The sequence below is a fragment of the Hydra vulgaris genome, chromosome 08 (genome assembly GCF_038396675.1).
Source record: "Hydra vulgaris chromosome 08, alternate assembly HydraT2T_AEP".
Taxonomy (NCBI): domain Eukaryota; kingdom Metazoa; phylum Cnidaria; class Hydrozoa; order Anthoathecata; family Hydridae; genus Hydra; species Hydra vulgaris.
Window position 1 is genome coordinate 59,146,471 of NC_088927.1, and position 19,853 is coordinate 59,166,323.

A 19,853-nucleotide genomic window follows, 5' to 3' on the forward strand; every position below is an offset into this window, starting at 1 on the left:
CAAAACTGGTTTGGAACTGAATGGTTTTAAATGTATTTTCTTACAACTTTTGCCGAATACATTTTTCTCTATGAAAGAAAAATTATTAATTTGATAATGACCTCAGATAATTGTTTTTATTTTTATTTGAACTGTGATAAATTATCATATTTTAAGTTATTAACAAAATTATTTATTCTAATAGGTAAGTATAAATAAACATTAACTATTATTATTTGTTATCATCAATAATATTTTATTACATAATTTTGCCACAATGCACAGTGGGCCGGATATTAAACTTATGGTGGACAAAACTATTTTGATCATGCGATGTATGACACTACTTGTAAAAAATAAAAGTATTATGTTAAAACATACTTCTTTACTTTAAGACCAGTTTTTGTATATATTATAAATAATGATCTTGACTAAATATTTTTTTTGTAAAGGTAAACTATTAAATAGTTTAAATATATTAACTAATATCACATTCGCATAATATTTTAAAACTCACTGTTTACAATATTTTTGCTTATAAATCAAAAAATTCTTGCTTTTTTGACAAAAAATAAAGTATTTTATTATGTGTTCATTTTTTTTATACCGCAATTGATTTTTGTGGATTAAAAAAAATCCAATTATTAAAAAGATACTATTATACTCAAAAGAGTTTTTGAAATAGTACAATGGAAAAGTTAGAGTATATTTTAATATATGATTTGAATAGATCAACTTTTTTTGAGGTTTTTTCCTGCACTACCACCTTGACCACTATGCATTACCAATTTCTTTGCGATATAAATTAATGTTGTAATTAAATAAAGAGAACACTTACACTTATTTTGAAAACACCAAGAACTATTGTAAAATCCGCGTAGAAATGAAATAAGAATTTAATTATTTTAACAGTAAAAATTTGACATTTTCTGAAAACATCGTCGAAGTTTCTCAAACTCCGAAACTCCGAAAACCGAGAAAAATCCGACGAGACGGAGTTCCGAATGGATCCATCGTCGTTGCACGACGCATAATTAACTAAATTAAAGAAATGGCTATTGCAAAGAACATTTTTATTTTTCATTCAGATTTAAAAAAGACACGTCTTTGGTGCAACCAACCAGTACTCTAGCGCCATCAATTGTTGTCACAATTATGTTGCATTAAAAGTTTTGAATCTTAACCCTAACTATTTCATGTAAGTAGCATCTAACTAAAGAAAATATGTGACTTTATCTAAATAATTATAATTACTGATTTTATTTAAAAAAATTAGTAACACTATTAGTAATACTGAGTGAGTATCGTAACTTCGATACACAAGTCTTTGCAAGATTGTAAGGATTGATTTTTCTAATTTTTTTTAGACAATTAGGATTGATTACAAAATAGTTAAATTTTTTTTTCTTTATTGACATAAGGTAGGCCAGAAGTTGCTATATAATTGCTAAAATATTGAAGAGGTTCAAACATGATTTTTTAATAATAACATTTTGGTCAAAGGAACAACGCGCATCGGTCAAAAGTATAACGTACGTGTTGCACCTTTGACCAATTGACTACTTTTTTTTAACGCGGGAAAAAGATACTTCTTGGTCGAATGAAAAAAATGTCCAAAGTATATTTTTGGGTAAAATATGAGAGAATATTATATAGTTTGAATGTTTAAATTTACTCAACAGACTACGCAAAAAACGCCTTAAAGCAAAAAGTGGTCAAAGGTACAACAGGTTCCCCTATTATTAGCTTGATGAACATTCATGATGAATATGTCATTTAATAAATACTACACAAAGAATTCTATATTCACAAATGTATTTATTGATAAACAATTATTGTTTTACTGTTAAACACCACGTTTTTTATAAATAATTAAAGAAACCAATTACGTTACTAAAAACCGATGTTACTGAAAATTCAGCTAAGAACTCTTTACTAAGAACTCTATTTTAATGTTAGCAAAAAATAAATAACAACAAAACTAATACTGATAACTAAATATTCCTTAAATTATGGCATTAGCTTTTGTGGAATCTAAAAAAATGATAAAAGACGTTTTCAAAGTACGAGTAGAAACGGAAGCTGCGCTAAAGTAATTAGAAAACAATTTTATAAATATCGTTAGTGCAAACACCAACATTTGAAACGAGAGATTGGATAGATTAGAGGAAAATGTTTAGGAAAAAGCTTAAAAAATATACATATTTGCAACAGAAGTTGAAGAAACAAAAGTGAGTTTAAATTTTCACGAGGAACTGATTGAAAACAAAATTAAAACCGCCTTAGATATTTTCATGAAAAATAAATCTATTCCTAACGAAATTCAAAATAACAACACTGAACTCAAAAAAAAATTTGTTGTAAGCTGAGAGGAATAGAAGAAAGATTAAGGAGAAATAATCTAAGAGTTGACGGAGATAAAAAAGATGATAATGAAAGCTGGTTGGAAAACAGATTAAAAGTAAAAACATTATTTGATAAATACTTCGGTATAAAAATTGTAAAAGATTGAAAGTGCAATAATTAAACGTCAAAACAACGTTTTGACAAAACGTTAAAATTTCGTCGATTATCCGTTTAAAATTTTTAATTAACGTTTAGAACAAACGTCCATAAAACGTCTATATTCAAACGTATTTTAGACGTTTATTATAGGATTATTATACTGTATATAAAGCGTTTAGATTTTGTCTAATTTGCGTTTAAATCTGGTCTAATTAACGTATATAAGGCGTTTAGATTTAGTCTTTGTAAACGTATACTAAACTTTTAGATCCTGTCTAATAGTTTCTTTGATTTAGTTAACGTAATTTCAATTTATTTAAGTTTTAAAACTAATATAAATTAAAATTAAGTTATCAACTTTTAACTTTATATAAGTAATATAGGTCTTGAAATTTATAAATAAAGTATAGTTGTAAAAGTAATGAAGTTTATATATAAGATATAGTTATAAAAGTAATGAAATTTATATATAAGATACATTTATAAAAGACCTAGTCTTATTTTTTATATTTTTTATAATTATTATAATATGATTATATACTTTTATACCATACTACTTATACTATACTTTTTTTTTATAAAACTATATATAAAGTTATAAACTTATATAAAACGTTTTCATATAGAGGGGATTTAGAAAAAAAATGTTTATACTTGTTTATGTTTCGATGTTTAAAAAAAAACTAAACGATCAAGCTTTATGCAGTGGAAATTTTATAGTAACAATTTTGATCAGAGATTTTTTGAATTCTCATTGGCAGAAACTAAAAGTTTGCATTAATATTAAGTCAAAGAATAATAAAATTACTAATAAAATTAACAAACTCATAAACAAATATTTTGGATCACTGTTTTCTCTGGTTTATGCATTATCAAAAATCTTTCAAAAATACCGTCTACCGCTTATTCATCATGTACCTGTTTGTGCAACATCATTTTTTACATTTGTATCCTAATCGTCTGATTTCGATTGATTTGTATCCTGATCGTCTGATTGTATAACCTGATTTGTAACCGCAAAAAACGAGGATAAAATAATTAGCATTTTAAATGTACATTCATAAATCAAAATTGGAATTACACAGAACAACTTTACATATAGAGGATTTTCTGAATGGAAGTTTCTGAACTATCCTGCACCATCCATAATTATTTTTTGACATTAAAAAGTTAGTTACGTCGCGACACAACATATGCTGTGGTTTTTACCAGCTCTGTTTTACCAATATTCTTTAGCAAATGTAACTAAATTGAGCTAAAATATTTAGTTATTAAACCTCTTGATTATTTCAAAGATGAATAACTGCTGTTACACAATCATGCTAGAGATTACAAAATAAATTTAAACTGTTTATAAAACTTACAAAAAAAGATCTTGCAGCAGGACTTTCAAAACGAGAGACCAGCAACTCATATTTTTTAACTGTGTCAATGCCGCCATCAATAATTTCTAAAACATCGGTATCTATTGATTTGTTGACATTTAGGAAGGTAGATTGTCGTGATAAGAATTTTTTAACTTCTATGAATTAAAATGGCGCGCCCGACACTCGTTTATTATTTATTTATCAGTCGTTTTGCTTTCAGTTGTTGTAAGGAAGTGAATCTTGAAAACATATAAGTCTTATTTAATATTTAGACAATCAAAAATAATTTTTTAATAAGTTTTTTATTTCGTTTTAATTATGTCTATTTAAACCGCGTGACTTAAGCTGTTATGTGAGTTTTCTGACTAATGGCTATATTACTATATTATAATATAATAAACGTCGATCAAACGTTTAGAACAACGACTTATATTAGTCAATATTGTAAACATTTGATCGACCTTTAATAAACGTATATATTAAAAAATCTAAAGCGTCGGTTTTAAATCTAAAAATGTTTACGTTTAATCAAGGAGTTATAATGGCTTAGCTGAACTGAAAACAAAGCCGAAAATGAATTAAAATCGCGTTACAGTCTTTGTAGTTAATTATTCCAGAAGCAAGTCAAAATGGCGATTTTTCAAAAAATTGGAAAGTTTTAAAATGTAATCAATAAGCTTTGAGAGTTGTAATCGAAATGGATTAATATAAGAAAAGTTTGTTAGATATGTTTTTAACAACTTTTTGATCAATCAAGAAGTTAATTAAAACAAAAATTACGATTAAGGCGAACTAATTTTTTCTTGCTTACCTTAATTATTGGTATAAATATCAAAGTTTTAGACTCTCTGCCTTAATCTCTACTACCTATTTGAACCTTACTTTTTGCTTGCCTGTTCAGCTATAGGTAAGTTACGTTCGTTAAAACTGTTTTTTTGGCCAGGACTTATTAAATCCCTCCAGTATTTTATTTTGTGCTGGAGTAGTTTTGTCGGATTTTATTTTGTGTTGGAGTATTTTTGTCGGATTTAAAAGCAAATATAGAAATATAAAACTTCTTTTTATATATTCGGCAAAAATACTACCAAATTCTTATTTAGACATTTATAAGTTAAATTCTAATTTAGAAATTTATTATTAGTCGTTCAAAAGCACAACAAAAAAATAACAATAAACTAACTCTAAATATTGTTTACGAATTTCTTAAACTTCCATCTTTTATTTGCAATAGTTTTTTATAAGGTTTTGAAACAATATCATTAAACGATTTTTGTTAAACGTGGAATTTGATTGGTTAACTTTAATTATAATAATTACGCAGTGCTTAAGAGAAAATTATTTTACTACAAAGACTGTTCCTTGAGAAATGACGTATTTTAACTTCGTTCTCACTCCAGTCTATAATAACTCCTTGGTTTAATTAAGGTTGATTAAGAGTTTACAATATTGACTAATGTAGATTGATATTCTAAACGTTAGATCGACGTTTAGTAAACTTATATATGAAAAAAGTTTCAAATCAAGCGTCGATTTTTAGTCATTAATAGATTGCTAAATGTTTTATCCCTTTTTCGACCGGTTTCGACTAAATATTGACCTATTTTGAACAAATCGGTGTGTACTGGGTTAGAAGAAAGCAATTTCATTTTTAATATTATTTGTTTAAGCGAAATATGGTTAACTGATAACGAACTTAACGAAAGCGCGCGTTTTCGATTAAATAACTATGAAGGAGTGCATTTGCAAAGAAAATCGAAAAAAAGAGGCAATGATGTTGTAATTTATATTAAAAATAGTTTGCGGTATAAATTACTAAACAACCCATGCATATCTGATTACGAAAGGGAACTTGTTTCTTTCGTAATCAGATATGCATGGGTTGTTTAGTAAAAATTTTAAAATAGTTTAGGACAAACAAACTCTCTTTGTTATTAGCTCGAACAAAGTTTTCTTTATTTCATCCTCTCCTTAAAAAAAAAAGTTCAATCTTTTTTTCCGAAGTTGTTTATTGAAAATAGATAAATAAGTAGGGATACAGTTGAAAAATGAAAAACATATGGTTATTCCAATATAGATTTTCGTCAATAAAAACACCAAAAAATTTAGTAATAGTATCCCTACTTATTTTTCTATTTTCAATAAAAAATTTCGGAAAAGAAGATTGATATTGAGTTTGGAAAAGAATATATTCTTATGCTTTTGGATATTTTATTAACAAAATAAGTGATACAAATCACTTATTTAGGTAGTAAAATACCCAAAAGCATAGGAATAATATACTATTCACGTTACATATTATAAAAAACTACTACTTAAACAAATTAGAGCCTTCATACAAAAATAAGCTTGACCAATTCAAAATGGCTTATCGTGTACCTCATTTCTGGAATAAGTTTTCACTAATTAATTTAAATAATATTGAATTAAAAAACTTTAATTGCTTTAAAAAAAAACTATTAAAAAGAGTATTTTAAAGTATAAAGTTTAGTTATTGATTTTTTTTTTAAGTTTATTTCTGCAAGCTTCTTAAATAGTTACTTAATTTTTATTATAGATAAAAATATTTTCAACATAGTATTAGTAATAAATTTGTAAATATTATAGGAAAAAAAAAACGTTATTGGTAAAATAAATTTGTATACTTGTTATCTGACATTTTAATACCATTATAATGCCAAGATTTTAGGTAAAAAAGTTTAATGAATATGTTTTTATATTAAAGGCAATGTAAAGCGGTTTTTGATTATGAAACCAGGTCTTCTGCAAATTTTCCGCGTTCTTGTTACAGTGTTGTTGTGAATTTATTATTTTTGTAAAACCACTTTGGAATATTTAGTTTTATATGTTCATTTATATATGTATATATTTATATGCTCACTGTTAACAGCTCCTTTTTTTTTGTAATTTCGAGTTTGTATTAGGAACAAAAAGTAAACTTAAAATAAAAAATAAAATGAATAACTCAGTTGTTATAGATTTTCTAATAAGTTTTTTAATAACTTTAAATTTTTTAATTACTTATAAAAATTACATAAAATCGGTTTGCTTTTATAAAAAAACAAACCAGGTTGTTTCGTTGCATTGTAAGGTATGTCATTGAACAAGTATTTCACAAATAATGTTATATTTGTAAATTGTCTTGGTTTATTTTTAATAAGTATTTTTATGCGTCACTTGAGGTAGTAACGTGTGTTTTTATTATGTGTTAATATGTATTATATAAGTTATATGGATTTATATTTTGTGTTTCTTTGTGTGTGCTGTTTTTAGTTTAAATATGTAAAATAAACTCGAGAAAATTCGAAAATCCTTTATAACTTGAACTAATTTTAAATTCAAGTTTAGCCTTAGTTTTTGAACTGCATTCCCAATAACACTAACATTCTCTTATAAGCTAATTTCCAGATCTCTTGGAGACTTGAGCTATTGAGAGGTTACTGTAATATTTTATGTTATTTTTTAACTTTGGAATATTATTGTTGTGTCATTTTGTGTTGATCGACGAATTGGCATACCTTGACGTCAGTGTTTATAGTTAAAAATGATTTTTTGTAGTTGTTTTTTTTTTTTCCTTCAGGTATAAAGATATATTGAAAAAATGAAAATAGATTTACAAAATTATTACGTATCAGATTGATCAAAATACATTAATATATTTTTGATACATTAATATAACATTAATACAAACTTAAATGTAAATTTTGCTATAACAAATTTTTGATATATTTATTTTTCCAACATTTAATACTTTAAAAAAGGAAATCAAAAAATATTTAGCATGTAAATTAAAAAATATTTAGGGTAAAAAACTCCAAAAGAAATCTTTTCGCAGTTTCTCTAAACATTTGGGGTAAACCTATGGCTATGTGAAAAGTTAATTCAAGTGAACTTAGAAATATTTTTTTTTGTAATAAGCTGTGTAATGACTATTTCTAATAATATTATTATCATTATTTTTTTTTTTTAATATTTTATTTTCTTTATTTTTAATTTATTACGATCATTTTTACAAACTAAGAATTTGCAGCTTCGCTTGCCGTTTAAACGATGATATTTCATTTAAATCTTTTAATTTTTAATTTTTCCATGTTTTGAAGCCTTGTGATATAATTGAAATTTCAGAACACCGGGTTTTAGTTTTTTTAATCCAATAGTTATGAAAGCTATTTGACTGCAAGCTATAACATTGAGAAAATGATGTAAAAAATTTGTCTAAAAAAGATTTAGGTAGCATTATATTTCTATATTTGAACCTAAAAATAAGAATCTGATATAAATTAAGTTCTTCCAAGTTTAAGACTTTCATACTTGTCACCGCATTAGAAGGATTGCCAATTCTACTTAGCTAATGAATTGCTTTACAAGCATGGTTTTGGAAGTCTTGTAGTTTGATTAATTTTGTTTTGTGTGTGTTAGCCCACACTATAATAACATGTGTGAGATAAATATAAATTAAACCAAAGTAAAGTTTTTTTTAGAACAGAAATCAAGAAACGAACGAGCTTTATATAAAATACCTTTGCAGATAATATTTTTGATTCAATGTGCCCAATATGATTCCCTCTTGATAAATTTTCATCAATTTGAACACCAAGAAACTTTGCATATTTTCCCGTTTTATTATTTTGTTGTTAATGAGCAGTTCTGGAATTTTTAAGGGTAGAAACATTGATTGACCTGTTTTATGTTATAAAATTTAGTTAGTTTTTTCACAGTTTAAGGATAGTTTCTTTGCTTTAAACCATAAACTACCGTTTACCAGCTCAGTATTTATTGTTGCGAACTTCAATTTTAAATTACTATGAATATAAAACAAAGTTGTGTCATCAGCATACATTATTAAAAATACTAAAGATAATGCTTTATTCATATAATTGATATAAATTAAAAATAATAACGGCCCCAACATTGAGCCGTGAGGGACCCCACTCTCAATATCAAGAACACTTGACTCTATGTTTATTACAAACTTCTATCTGCTACTCTGATAGTTTTTTACCCATTTTTACATTAGACCTTTGATACCATAAAGTTTTAATTTTGATAGTAAGATGCTGTGGTCAACTGTATCAAATGCCTTTGAAAGGTCTGTAAATACTCCAAGTACATGATCTCCTTTATCAAAAACTTGAAATAATTTATTAGTACGTTCAATGATAGCAACTTAGAGGGAAACCAATTTCATTTTTATATAAAAGTTTACTTTTTCACGAACTTTAGAGAACACTGGTAGGATGGAAATTGGGTGGTAGTTAAACATATTATCACAATCTCTATTTTTTTAAACAGGATTGACTAAACATTTTTTAACATACCAGGAAAAGTACTGTGTTCAAAAGTAAATGATATCAATAAAATGATGATCTCCTTTTGAATATCAAACTCTTGAACCCTTATCAAGGGTTTTCTAATACATTCAATGATGTACATTGCTACATCGCTGGTAATTTCGTCCTATCCGCATGACTTATTTTGCTTAAGTTTAGCCTGAGCTTTGTTAAATTTTTTTTAAGGTACGGGCAATATTAAATGAAAAAATAGGCTAATAAATGTGCTGCTATTTATGGTCTAAACTCTAGATTATAAATTGAAAACTGAAAATCATCTGTGTGAGATAAAAGTATATAAATATCGTTAATGTAGCAAATTCATAATATAAAGCTAACAAAGCGCTATAATAAGTGGGTGTAAGGTGTAAGAGGTAAAAAAAATGTTGGTACCATGATAAACAATCAGAATTAAGTAGTGGATAATGGTGATCTCCTCCTCAGAAATGCACTGCGATCACCAATGACGTTTCGGAGAGCTGAAGATCTGCACTAACGCCACTTGTCTGGGGCGTATCCTTGCAACAGATCTCACCACCTGCACTCTACGTCATGCTAGTCAATATTGCAATATATTAGGACTACATTACAAAAGCCAAAAGTTCTAATCTCTATCCCAGTTTTTAATACAACTCTAACATTTTAGAGATCTCATGAGGGTGATAAGGGATGCGCGTGGTGTGAATAAAACATATAAACAAATATGTAAATACATATAAATATCATGTACACTTACACTAGAAGAGGCAAACGTGTACACATGCATGTATGCGTATGTATAAAAATAAACAGTTTAAATTTATAGAAATAACACAAAGCAAATAGAAAATAATAATTAGTAATTATGAGTAACTTACCGTTTCTTTCATGGCTGAAATGTGTCTTATAAATATAATAAGTAAATATCACTCATAAACATCGAAACTAAGAATGTTTGTGGTTAGCACAAAAGTAGTTAGTAGAAAGTATGGTAGAAAATGTGGTAACTCCAATAGTATGAGAAATATAAATCTTTGATAAATTTTTTTGAAGGGTATTTTTTCATTTAGTATACATGATAGGTGTTTTTCTCCAATAAATTCATCTAACTTCTTATTTGGCATTACTATTGTTGAAACTAGACTGGGACCAAGATTTACAAAATGTTTGTTAAGTTCATGGTATATATCTGATTCATATGCAATGCATTTATTATCATAAATTATTTTTTGAGGTATGCAAAAGGATTTCTTTTTTTCTCTACCATTTACTTCGTTTATAATCGACCATATCTTTTTTAAGTCTAATGTATTTTTATTTTGCAGATTAGAATAATACATTAGATTAAAATAATATTTTAACTTGTCGAATATATTTTTAAAAAACTGTTTATAGGCTTTGTATATTTTTCATCACCTTCATCCTTTGATTTCCAAAATATTATATAAAGTTTTTGCTTTCTTTTAAACAATTTTATAAGATTACTCGTCATTAGGGATTTTTTAAGCTCTTTTAACTTTTGATTTTTCTCTTTATTTTTTACCTCAAATGTTATTATTGTACAGACAGTATCAAATATACATTTAAAAGTAGCCGTAAAGTGGCTAAATGCCTGATTTTGATCCTTAGCTGAGTATACATTTTTCCAGGACTCCACAAATAGTTAATTTCTTAAATTATTGAGATTTTTTTTTTAGTTAGGTCTCTTTTAGTGACAAGACATTTGAAGAGTACACGGGAAAAAACGGCATAGTTGCATTTTAAGAAAGTATTTATTAATTATTTATAAAAGTCTTTAAATAAAATTAGGAAAAAATTTTTTTTGATAAAAATTACAAATATTTTATTAAAAATGTAAACTTCAGATAAATTAATCAAGAAATAATTTTTTCTAATTTATTTCTATGCTTTAAATGAAAACTTATATAAATTATTAATATATACTTTCTCAAAAAATTTTTTAAAAGTGACAATGCCAATATTTCCCGTGTACTCTTTATTTTTTATTATTACTATTTGGTAGAATACCACGTGCAATGTGAAAAATGGGGAAATCATCAGAAAAATTAAAATACCAGATTCACAATCAGGAATATAAGAGTTTTTTGTTGAAATATTTAATTTTTTTGGAAAAAAATGGAATCTATTTTTGTCCGTCTTAGCATTGTGACCTTCTGGAACAGTTTTGTATAAAATTGGCGGTCATAAGGTTATTGGTAAAAAAATTCAAAACGTTACTTATAATTTACTTAAATGACTCCATGTATGGGGTAATTAGAGTATAAAATTTTTTTTAGGTAAAACATTGTTTTAACAGTTGTTATACCCAGTTTACCCAACTTAGGTTGATTGTAGGTAGAGTAGAAATAAAATGTTAGATGTAATGAAAAAGTTGTATTTAAGTTTTGTTTTATAATATTATTAAACATTAAAAAATTTAATAAACATCCTATTAAAATCAGGAACAAGAATTATTTAAAGTTCTCTTCTTTATCAAATCTTTCTCCTGTTTAATGTTAAGATCTAAAGCTGTAGGTAGTATTTTTAATTTTAAAGTATTTGCCTTTTTTAACATTTACGTATGAGTTTTAGTGCTTCTTTTTTTCTTTTTCTCATTTCTTTTTACCTCCTCTTCTTTCAACCTTTCTTGTACTTCATCAGTTGTAAGAACTTCTCCACAACGCCCTTGTACCCTTCGTTTCTTTGTCTTAGAATTTTTCAAAGATGTACGCGCATCTTCAGATTGATCAGGTGATATATATGCATCCCATGGCTTTCTCATACAGTATAGCAGGGTTAGTACCTAGGCCAGTTTTGTCTGAATTAAATATTCTTTCTAGATGGTTATTTAAATTGTTTCCATTCAAAACGTTTTAATAAATTTTAAAAAATTCATTCACCACATATTTAGATAGCTCTTTGGCCTTTGCTTTAATCACTAATTTAGGCTTTCGTCTTGCAAGTTCTTCTTTCCATCTTTTTCAAAATTTATAATGAAGTCGTAACCGGGTGTGCCATTTTTAAATAGTGTCTTCCTAGCCGTTGACAGTACATAACTGTGCACCATATCTTGCAAATCTTTTCTGTCTAGTGGATATCAACAATTTGCTGTAAATATTAAGGCACCTGCAATCAATCCCTCTACGTCTCTTGTTAATACGGTTCCTGTGCCAGGCTTTGACGGGTTGGAGTATTCACACACCGTTGTCTCAAAGTTTTACACGGAATATTGTATTTTTATTGCACCTGTGCATACATCGACTTTCTGTTCTTTACATCTTCTTTAGCCCTTTGTAGATCATAGCTATCATATTAAGCAGGGTTTTTTTCCACATATGTGCGAGGCATGATCAACAACAAAAAGTTAGGTTAGTTTTAAAGTTTACCGTAATTGTATCTGTATTACCTCGAACTTTTAAAAAATTAGTAAAAAAACAAACAATATATCTCAGTACCCCAAATTGATAAAAAATTAAAGTATTCATATGCAATGCATACATACATAAATTAGATTAAAATATCTTAATGGAATAACAAATGACAATGCTTTGATGCTTTTGTTTTTATTTCACTGCACTTCGGGCATTTGTTTTTGAAAGTTACGTTCTTAATGTCTTTTAAACGTTTTTTAAACATCTTTAAAAGTTTTTTACGTAAGAATGTTTAGAAGACGTTTAAAAGACATTTAAAATAAATTTAGAATGTAACTTTTAAAAACAAATACCCGCTGGGTGACGGTTGTACTTAACCTATATTTTTAGAAGAGTCTTGTTGCCAATATAATTTTCGTAGTTGTTTTTATATGTTATAGTTTTTTTATATATCTTTTATAAGTACATGTGCAACACATTTATGATATATATATTTTATATATATATATATATATATATATATATATATATATATATATATATATATATATATATATATATATATATATTATCTGGGTATATAATAACTAACTTTTATACAGAAACTATAATTTATACCCAAATTACTTCACTATACCCAAATTACCCCGACAGACGCTAGGAACTATATTAAATTAAGTAATGGATAAGTAAAAGATTTGATGTTTGGAAATATCTCGTAACGTATAGCATCAATATTTATTTCACCTGTAAAAAGTATATATTTATTATGTTTACTTATTCGTGATGTTATATTTTTCATTAATAAAACTATTTTGATTTCCACAAGGTGGTCAATATAATGAGGAAATAAATAATGATTTGATAGTTTTTTTTTTTTTTGACTAGAACTTCTATGGATAAGGTTTCGATATTTTTATTTGTTTTGCTGAATTCAAAATTTTCAAGAAAATAGATAGCAACGCCACCTCCAATGCAGCTCACTTGTGGTTGGCTAATCAATTTATAAAACAATAAATTGTAAAGAGAATTTTCTAACAAAAGCATGTTCGCTTTTTCCCATGTTTCTAAAATACAAGTTACATCAAACAGATACTTTAAAGAGTAATAGAAATTTTTAAACGATTTAAAATTCTTCTTCGTAGTTTACGCATGTTTACACTTAGAATGCTGAAATTTTCTATGACTTTATCTTTAATAAATTGATCGGATTTATGGTACTCACTGCTTGCGTATTTAGCATTTAAACTGTTTATAAAACTGTTTTCATGAGGTTTTAAGCTTTCTAAAAGAAGATATATAAAGTTTTCAAAGTTATTTATTGGATGGTAAAGTTATCAATTTCTGTCATATTGCTTTTTATCATTGAAAAAAAAATTAAATCATTAAAATTCAAAAACAAAATTTAAAAACTTGCTTAAGTTGTTATGTCGCCAAGTTTAACTTGTTATCTTACCATCTCTCTCATTCGGCATTCCTTTAACAATTAAGCGGTTATAAATCCTCGCATGACAGTGAGCCATAAAGACCGCCAGGTTCAACTTTTCTTCACCTCAAATTTGTATTGGACAAATCTAAAGTCGATCAGAAGTAACATAAAAACTTATTTTTTACCCTATTTACCCCCCTTCAGGTGATAGAGTTACCCCTTTGTGATGATATTACCTCCTTTCAAAAAAAAAAATTCAATCAATCTTTCATTATTCTCTTTAAAGCAATCCTTCCTTTTTCTTACTAATCTTAAGTTGAAGTGATTTAAACTCATTTTACACCATTGTAGCAACAAAAAAATAAAAAATAAAAAAATCCAATAAACAAAAACAACATAACTACTTTTATATTACAATATTTACATCTTATCTGATCAAAAAATGGCAATGGCAGATTTCAATCGTTTAGCATAATCTTTAAGTTCAATCCTTCGCTTGTATTGAGACCAACTTGGTTTGAAGGCACTATAAACAGCTTCTTCAGTCTGTTTAGCATATGATCCCAGAGGACAACAATTAAACTTCACAAATGGGTGAATATGATAGACAACTATATTGACTTTCTAGGTAACATTCAGCTCTGTATTTAAATGTATTTTTGCATACTGATGTAGGTTACAAAATGATACTTTGAACTCTTCGTTAACGGAAGAAGCATTGCTGCCTAATTCGTATCTAAAGGTGCACTCTTTAAAATTTGAAAACTTTCAGAGGCAATGACCTATAGCCAATAAATTAGTTTGAGACGCTAACACATCTTTCTCTAAAATATCTACTTTTTTCAGAAGTTTATTAGAATTATTCCCATCAAAGCCTATCCATGATAACCTCAAAGTTTATAGTGTTCTTGAAGCCAATTTTTAAAAGGAGACCAATGATATAAAATTAGTTTACCAAGTAGTCACAATCCCCACAAGAAGATGTAACTCTGGTGGAGGGACTAAGTAAATAATTTCATCTTCAGAATTTTTATCTAAATAAATGAGTCAACGACTAATAACATTTTAAAAATCTTTCATCTCTAAGCCTTTTGTCTCTTTTTCAACAAATAAGTTGTACCAATGATCAGAAGAACTTAACGTTCTTGGAGTACCACTTTCTAGGGAACATTCGCCTTCACACCACAAGCAGGCATATTTACCTAAATGAGAAGACAAACCAAAGTTGCTGTTAGCACATTTTAATTCAAATGCAAGGTGATGCGTAACATTATCCAGATTTAATCTACTCAAGATTTTCTGCAAATTTCCATTGTCTTCACAAACATCTTCAACAATAGCAAGAATAAAACACCTTTTAACTCCACTGGCAATATAAATCTCATTTTTATTGGTTTTATCAAAGACATTTACAATTACTTTAAGAAATTCTTGACCTCCATCAATTGATATACATACCATACTGGAGAAAGGATCCAATCTTCTTTCCATTAAAATTCTAAGAATAAATTCAGAAGTGTCATGGATAAATACTACATGTCTTGTTCCAATATTATTATTCCAAATAAAGTTATCTTGCTCTATTTTATATTTAAATCCAATTTCTTCTTGTAATGATGCCATCATCCTAATTAAATTATTCTCCACAACAGTAGATGATCCCAGATTCATACGGAGACTTGATATCAGTTTTTTTTTTGTTTTTTTTTTTGTCAATTCCAGTACACAAGTTAATTCCATCACTGTTTGAAATGATATCTGATAAAAAAACTTTCTAGAAGATTTATTGGCTTTAGTTTCAACAGTTAAAGTTAGTGGATTTCCACCTTAAAGATAAAGTATAAATAATTATATGTATCTTTACCTATCCTACTTTAAATTTACAATGCAAACATTTTGAAAATATTGTTAGCAACCTATACAACTGCTTAGTTAAAAGCCTCATATCTACTGAGTGTTTTATATGTGCATTTAAGTTTTATCTGAACAAATAAACTCTTTTTAATTATTTAAAACTGAAACAAAAACTTACACACCTAAAGATATTTTAAAGGACTGGCCTTTCTTAATGTCTTCTCGTCCCATCTTGTTTTTTATTATGCCTGAAGCAACTTGCTCACATGATTTGGGGATCAAGAGTTTGTGTCAAATTAATTAAATTTTAAACAGCCTGACAAGAACAACAGTTGTTATGACATCCTGAGGAATAAAGTTTACTCTTAAATTAATATACGCCTAAAGCTTTTTATTAAAGTTTATAAATGAATATTTGATAACTTTTAATTTACTCATCAAGTAACATAATAATTTTTAACCTCTTCCAAGAGAGTAAAGCAGCAGCTGCAAATTTTTTTTCAGATATTCAATATCTTTTTTATTAAGGTGAGATGATTATATAATATCACTAAGCTCAGTTCTACGTCTAATTCTTGGTCTGTCAACCTAACTTAAAAATAGTATTTTATAAAAAATCTTTGTCTTTGTATGTATCAATCATTTAACTTAAAGTCATATACTTGAAAAACTTTACTTATCTAGTTTGAAAGATAAGTGTTTGATTCCTTTACCAGCAAAAAGATGCTTTTTCTACAAATTGAACAAATTACATCAGGACAGACATTTAACTCTGCATTTTACTCACGCCAAAAACACACCATTCGCTACAGATTCAAATACTCAGGCTAAATACATTTGATCTGCCACAGATGGTTGTACTTTTCCTAAAAATTTTCAATATTTACCTTTTTTTTCCAAACAAACTGCACAAACAGAGCATTTTAAATCAACCATCTTTACTGTATGATGTTTCTTACTTAAATCATTTCAAAACTATTAAAGAAAAAGAAGCCAAGAAGGGCGGATTGCATTATTTTTGAGGCTTAGATTTTAGGTTTTTCTAATTTTTAAAACTTGAAATACTAACTCTCCTGATCGACTTTAGATTTGTTCTGCGCTTGAAAATGACTTACACAAACTGCATTTACTTTTTTCAAAAATAAAATTAGAGGTGGGGAGATTTGAACCTGGTGGTCTTTATGGCTCACAGTGGCATATTTGCCGTTACTTTTATGAATTTTAGCTTGAGCAAAAAATTTTCAGAATATTCTTGTTGTTTCTTCACTAAAATCTTCGTTAACAAATATATTTTTTCCTCTTAATTTACAAGCGTTTGTTAAAATTGCCTATTTATCTTGCCAAATACGTATTTAGCAGACAAGTATCCTTGGTCTTTTTTCTAACTTTCCAACTCTATGAGCCCTTTCAATCGTAAGAGACTCATTTTTTTTAAGGTTTTCTTTATTGAGAGTTTTTTTTTTTATGTATATATTTTTATTAGTTTCTTTTAATCCTTCTTTAGTGCCTACAATTCTCATACTATTTTGTTGGTTGCAATTTTTTTACTCAACAGTTTGCGTTTGCTTTCTGTGGCCTCGTTTACTAACGATCCTTGAAACGACTTTATCACAATTATTGCTGCTTTTATTATCACCATATTACTATATACTTTGCTTAGTTTGGTTTCAATATCATTTTTAACAAAATTAAGACCTCGTTTTATTTCCTCAATATATTTAAATAATAGGATTCTTTCATTAATGCTGTTAAAGCTTTTTTATAAACATTTTAACATTGTATCTGCTTGAGTCAGTAGCAGCTCTTTCAACACAACATTGTAGCAAACTTTTCGCTATACATAATAAAGGTTTAGTAAGGAAACAACTAAGCAACTTTAAGAATTTAGAAAAAAAAATTAAATATTATAACTAATGAAATAAAAATTATTATTTTTTATTTAAAAGTTGTTTTTTCCTTTAGTTTTATTCTATTATTTATTCATTACTGAAACTGACTACATATAATCATTCACTAAAAGCTAAGGATTCAGTTTTCAAGTTAAAACATAAAAATTAATGTTATTGTGATTTATTTGTATTTAGGTTATTTTTTCAAAAAAAGTCTACAATGAAAATGGTGAACTTGACGTTCTTGTACTTATACTTGGTTGTAGATTAAAGCGTTCTTATAGAGAAAAAGCTTCAACTGCTTCATCAGGAATGTTTTTCAAATCTTGAGAATGTGATTTTTCTGTCTTCTGCTCCTAAAGTATAAGTTGTTTTATAAACTGTTTGATATGATTTATAAAAATGGTTGAAAATGAACGCGACACCCAATATGCAGGAAAAAATATTATAAAAATATAACACAATAGTTATGAGCACAACGGCTTAAACAACGGTAATTTATTATCTTTCTAAATTATTATTATTTTGTATTTATTAACTAACTTGATAACAATAAATGCACTCTTATACCAAATCTTACATGCAACTGAATATTTTTTGGATCATTTTTAAAAATATCTTTTCTTGTTTTTTTTTTTCTTCTCTCCATATCTGATATATGTTTTCTTTAGAAATAAACTCGAAGTTTTCTTTTTGGTCACCTTAATGGCTTATAAACTTATTCTTTCAAATAATTAAATTGCTATTGCTTTTTGTTCTAATTATTTTTTCATAAAAGTACAGAACAAATACATACAAAATCAATAGTTATATAAACTATGGCGCCCTAAAATATAAATTTACGATTACAATATACATCTACCATACAAAAAATACGATTTAAATAAATAATTTTACTAACAAACTTCTTTTTTCCACAATTAACTAACTACTATTGGTCAATCTAATTATTTTTTTTAATTGAGCAAAATTTTTTTAAGCTGAGCAAAAATGTACAAAATCAATAGCGAAGCATATAAAAGGCCATGTAATCTATGCCGTTGCTCTATGCAACGGCATAGATTGCATGGCCTTTGTGCAGGCCACGGTAATTTTTTTGGTTGTTTTTCTCCCACCTCCTATATATTTACGAGATTTTCGGATATGGATGTTAAGAAAACAGTTTATTTTATTTTTAAGCGCCAATTAAATAAATTTTCTCCGAATAACGTATTGAAAATTCAAAATGGTTTATTAACCAATTTATTATCGATAAAGTAACCTAATATCAAACTCGTGGATAGAATTGATCCATGATGCATCTTATGATCTAAAAATTCACACATGGGTTTATAATGTGTATACCTAGGATTCTAGTTTACAACATATACCTTCTGATAACTAATGTCGTAAATATATATGTATTTCATTAAAAAACAGTGAGTTTTATGTCTATTTTGCTTAAAACTACTATTTAACTGTAATTTAGAGGTATAGTTGTAAACTGGAAATTGAGATCCAAATGAAATTTATCTTTAAAAGTAATAATGTTGATAGTTAAGGAAACCATCATTTAGTCTATCCAGCTGATTATTCCGAGTTTTTGTACTAGTTTAGTACTAGTTAAATAAATAGACTTTCATTTTGTATATAACTTTTAAAGAGCAGATTTTATAGGAAAACGCATGATATATATTTACACTGTAATAAAAATTTTAAAAAAATACATAAATTTACATTTCTAGCCCTAAATCAATGCTAAAGATGGTAATTTTTTGCAACTTTTCATAAAAAGTAACAAAAGTTTTGCAAAAGAAAAACAACCTCACAAAGTAAGTTTCTTTTCTGTAATCTGTTTAGTCACTTTTTTGAATTTTCAAACTCAAAAATAAATACAGTACATAACACATTAATGTGTAATAAGTGTTTTCATTAAAAATTTTGCTTCATTTTTAAAACGAAATCCTTCTCTTATGACTAATTTTTAAAAGTTCCTTGATGGCATAATTTATAAATTGTTTTGAAATTGACTATTTTCTAAAAGCCAAAATGAAGTTTCGATAATCTTCATACCATTTACTAAAAGCTAAATAATAATGAAACAATGTTATAATTTAAGTTGCTTTATCTCAAGAGAAATATGTATTTTGTTTCTCAAACAAATTTCAATATTA